This window comes from Capricornis sumatraensis, unplaced genomic scaffold, assembly GCF_032405125.1.
Source record: "Capricornis sumatraensis isolate serow.1 unplaced genomic scaffold, serow.2 scaffold10, whole genome shotgun sequence".
Lineage (NCBI taxonomy): Eukaryota > Metazoa > Chordata > Mammalia > Artiodactyla > Bovidae > Capricornis > Capricornis sumatraensis.
Window position 1 is genome coordinate 5,221,524 of NW_027184621.1, and position 5,210 is coordinate 5,226,733.

The window sequence follows — 5,210 nt, forward strand, 5'->3', positions numbered from 1 at the left end:
TGAATGTAGCCGCAAACAGCAGGGCTGCCTTCTCTTCTCTCGAGTAGGCTCGCTTCCCGCATGCTGTGCACTAGGCTTCCAGGCGGGGGCGCCCCGCGCCTCTTACAGATCTTGGCTGAGGAGCTGCTTCCCTGAGCTGGGGCTGTGGACGGGAGCCCAGACACGCAGGGGCAAGCCACAACCACCTGCACACGTCTCTGCTGGGGAGGAGAGCACTAGGGAAATGACGTCGGTCAGGCAACTTCTGGGCACTCACCGAGTCAGCCTCCGCGTGTGTGGGGCTGCAGACCCCAGCCAGGGGCCCTGTGAGTCTTGTGCTCTGCATGCTGTGCTGAGTCTGGGCGGTCAAGCAGCCGCTGGAGGAGCCCTGCAGTTGCCCTCCCATTGCCTCTAATAGAGCCCTCACTGCTGGAGCGCTTGGCAGTGTGCAACCCACTGGCAACTAACCCCTCCACAAGAACGCCTGGGGACTAGGTGCAAATGCAAGGCAGGAGTGGAGCTGAGGCCAGGAAGGCGCCAGTAGCATCTCCCAGTCTCGCGCAGCCTGCTCCTTCCTGGAATGGAAGCCTAACGTGCGGCAAGTCTGGGCAAAGCTCGCCCTGGGCAGCGCAGCCTCACGCCAGCAACTCTGCCAGATCGGGCCTCTGAGCAGAGCTGAAGCTCTGCCGTACTGGAGGGGCACTCGGCTCCGCCAAAGCAGTGATTGCAGCCGCACGCAGCTGGGCTGGCTCCTCTTCTCCCGAGGAGACTCGCTTCCCGCATGCTGTAAACTAGGCTTCCATGCGGGGCCCCCTGCACCTCCCACAGGTCTTGGCTCAGGAGCTGCTTCCCTGAGCTGGGGCTGTGGACGTGAGCCCAGACACACAGGGGCAGGCCCCAAACACCTGCACACGTCTCTGCTGGGGAGGAGAGCACTAGGGAAATGATGTCTGTCAGGCACTTTCTGGGCACTCACCGAGTCAGCCTCCGCGTGTGTGGGGCTGTAGACCCCAGTCAGGGGCCCTGAGAGCCTTGTGCTCTTCGTGCTGTGCTGAGTCTGTGCGGTCAAGCAACCGTAAGAATAGACTTCCAGTTGTCCTCACTTTGCCTCTAATAGAGCCCTCAAGCTGGAGCGCTTGGCAGTGTGCAACCCACCGGCAACTAAGCCCTCCACAAGAACGCCTGGGGACTAGGTGCAAAGGCAAGGCAGGAGTGGAGCTGAGGCCAGGAAGGCGCCAGTAGCATGTCCCAGTCTCACGCAAACAGCTCCTTTCGGGACTGGAAGCCTAACGTGCGGCAAGTCTGGGCAAGGCTCGCCCAGGGAAGAGCAGCCTCACGCCAGCAACTCTGCCAGATCGGGCCTCTAAGCAGAGATGGAGCTCTGCCGTAATGGAGGGGCACTCGGCTCCGCCAAAGCAATGATTGCAGCTGCACGCAGCTGGGCTGCCTCCCCTTCTCCCAAGGAGGCTCGCTTCCCACATGCTGTAAACTAGGCTTCCAGGCGGTGCCCCCTGCGCCTTCCACAGGTCTTGGCTCAGGAGCTGCTTCCCTGAGCTGGGGCTGTGGACGGGAGCCCAGAAACGCAGGGGCAGGCACTAAACACCTGCAGACGTCTCTGCTGGGGAGGAGAGCACTAGGGAAATGACATCTGTCAGGCACATTCTGGGCGCTCGCCGAGTCAGCCTCCGCGTGTGTGGAGCTGCAGACCCCAACCAGTGGCCCTGTGAGCCTTGTGCTCTCCGTGCTGTGCTGAGTCTGTGCTGTCAAGCAACCGCTGGAGGAGCCCTGCAGTTTCCCTCCCGTTACCAATAATAGAGCCCTCACTGCTGGAGCGCTTGGCAGTGTGCAACCCACCGGCAACTAAGCCCTCCACAAGAACGCCTGGGGACTAGGTGCAAAGGCAAGACAGGAGTGGAGCTGAGGCCAGGAAGGCGCCAGTAGCATCTACCAGTCTCGCGCAGCCTTCTCCTTCCTGGACTGGAAGCCTATGTGCGAGGCAAGTCTGGGCAAGGCTCGCCCAGGACAGAGCAGCCTAACGCAAGCAACTCTGCCAGATCCGGACTCTGAGCAGAGCTGGAGCTCTGCCGTACTAGAGGCGCACTCGGCTCCGCCAAAGCAGTGAATGCAGCCGCACACAGCAGGGTTGCCTTCTCTTCTCCCGAGGAGGCTGGCTTCCCGCATGCTGTAAACTAGGCTTCCAGGAGGGGCCCCCTGCGCCTCCCACAGGTCTTGGCTCAGGAGCTGCTTCCCTGAGCTGGGGCTGTGGACGTGAGCCCAGACACACAGGGGCAGGCCCCAACCACCTGCACATGTCTCTGCTGGGGAGGAGAGCACTAGGGAAATGACGTCTTTCAGGCACCTTCTGGGCGCTCCTGGAGTTCGCCTCCGGTGTGTGGGGCTGCAGACCCCAGCCAGGGGCCCTGTGAGCCTTTTGCTCTCCGTGCTGTGCTGAGTCTGGGCGGTCAAGCAACCGCTGGAGGAGCCCTGCAGTTGCCCTCCCATTGCCTCTAATAGAGCCCTCACTGCTGGAGCGCTTGGCAGTGTGCAACCCACCGGCAACTAAGCCCTCCACAAGAACGTCTGGGGACTAGGTGCAAAGGCAAGGAAGGAGTGGAGCTGAGGCCAGGAAGGCGCCAGTAGCATCTGCCAGTCTCACGCAGCCTGCTCCTTCCTGGACTGGAAGCCTAGCCGCGAGGCAAGTCTGGGCAAGGCTCGCCCAGGGCAGAGCAGCCTCACGCAAGCAACTCTGCCAGATCGGGCCTCTGAGCAGAGCTGGAGCACTGCCGTACTGGAGGGGCACTCGGCTCGGCCAAAGTATTGATTGAAGCCGCACGCAGCTGGGCTGGCTCCTCTTCTCCCGAGGAGTCTCGCTTCCCGCATGCTGTAAACTAGGCTTCCAGGAGGGGCCCCCTGCGCCTCCCACAGGTCTTGGCTCAGGAGCTGCTTCCCTGAGCTGGGGCTGTGGACTGGAGCCCAGACACGCAGGGGCAGGCCCCAAACACCTCCACACGTCTCTGCTGGGGAGGAGAGCACTAGGGAAATGACGACTGTCAGGCACCTTCTGGGCGCTAACTGAGTTAACCTCCGCGTGTTTGGGGCTGCAGACCCCAGCCAGGGGCCCTGTGTGCCTTGTGTTCTCCGTTCTGTGCTGAGTCTGGGCGGTCAAGTAACCGTAAGAATACATTTCCAGTTGCCCTCACTTTGCCTCTAATAGAGCCCTCAAGCTGGTGCGCTTGGCAGTGTGCAACCCACTGGCAACTAAGCCCTCCACAAGAAATCCTGGGGACTAGGTGCAAAGGCAAGGCAGGAGTGGAGCTGAGGCCAGGAAGGCGCCAGTAGCATCTCCCAGTCTCACACAGCCCGCTCCTTTCTGGACTAGAAGCCTAGCCGCGAGGCAAGTCTGGGCAAGGCTCGCCCAGGGCAGAGCAGCCTCACGCCAGCACACTGCCATATCGGGCCTCTGAGCAGAGCTGGAGCTCTGCCCTACTGGAGGTGCACTCGGCTCCACCAAAGCAGTGATTGCAGCCGCACGCATCTGGGCTGCCTCCTCTTCTCCCAAGGAGGCTCGCTTCCCGCATGCTGTGCACTAGGCTTCCAGGCGGGGGCGCTCCGCGCCTTCTACAAGTCTTGGCTGAGGAGCTGCTTCCCTGAGCTGGGGCTGTGGACGGGAGCTCTGACACGCAGGGTCAGGAACAAACCACCTGCACACGTCTCTGCTGGGGAGGAGAGCACTAGGGAAATGACGTCTGTCAGGCACCTTCTGGACGCTCACCGAGTCAGCCTCCGCGTGTGTGGGGCTGCCGACCCCAGCCAGGGGCCCTGTGAGCCTTGTGCTCTCCGTGCTGTACTGAGTCTGGTCGGTCAAGCAACCGCTGGAGGAGCCCTGAAGTTGCCCTCCCATTACCTCTAATAGAGCCCTCACTGCTGGAGCGCTTGGCAGTGTGCAACCCACCGGCAACTAAGCCCTCCACAGGAACGCCTGGGGACTAGGTGCAAAGGCAAGGCAGCAGTGGAGCTGAGGCCAGGAAGGCGCCAGTAGCATTTCCCAGTCTCGCGCAGCCTGCTCCTTCCTGGACTGGAAGCCCACCGCGAGCCAAGTCTGGGCAAGGCTCGCCCAGGGCAGTGCAGCCTCAGGCCAGCAACTCTGCCAGATCGGGTCTCTGAGCAGAGCTGGAGCTCGGCCGTCCTGGAGGCGCACTCGGCTCTGCCAAAGCAGTGAATGCAGCCGCACACAGCATGGCTGCCTCCTCTTCTCCAGAGGAGGCTCGCTTCCCGCATGCTGTAAACTAGGCTTCCAGGTGGCGCTCCCTGCGCCTCACACAGGTCTTGGCTCAGGAGCTGCTTCCCTGAGCTGGGGCTGTGGACGGGAGCCCAGACACGCAGGGGCAGGCCCCAACCACCTGCACACGTCTCTGTTGGGGAGGAGAGCACTAGGGAAATGACGTCTGTCAGGCACCTTCTGGGCGCTCACCGAGTCAGCCTCCGCGTGTGTGGGGCTGCAGACCCCAGCCAGGGGCCCTGTGAGCCTTGTGCTCTCCGTGCTGTGCTGAGTCTGGGCGGTCAAGCAACCGCTGGAGGAGCCCTGCAGTTGCCCTCCAATTGCCTCTAATAGAGCCCTCACCGCTGGAGCGCTTGTCAGTGTGCAACCCCCGGGCAATTAAGCCCTCCACAAGAACGCCTGGGGACTAGGTGCAAAGGCAAGGCAGGAGTGGAGCTGAGGCCAGGAAGGCGCCAGTAGCATCTCCCAGTCTCGCACAGCCCCCTCCTTTCTGGACTGGAAGCCTAGCCGCAAGGCAAGTCTGGGCAAGGCTCGCCAAGGGCAGACAGCCTCACATCAGCCCTCTGCCAGATCGGGCCTCTGAGCAGAGCTGGAGCTCTCTCGTACTGGAGGCGCACTCCGCTCCGCCCAAGCAGTGATTGCAGCCGCACGCATCTGGGCTGACTCCTCTTCTCCCAAGGAGGCTCGCTTCCCGCATGCTGTGCACTAGGCTTCCAGGCGGGGGCGCCCCAAGCCTCCTACAGGTCTTGGCTGAGGAGCTGCTTCCCTGAGCTGGGGCTGTGTTCGGAAACCCAGACACGCAGGGGCAGGCCCAAACCACCTGCACACGTTTATGCTGGGGAGGAGAGCACTAGGGAAATGACGTCTGTCAGGCACCTTCTGGGCGCTCACCGAGTCAGCCTCCGCGTGTGTGGGGCTGCAGACCCCAGCCAGGGGCCCTGTGAGCCTTGTG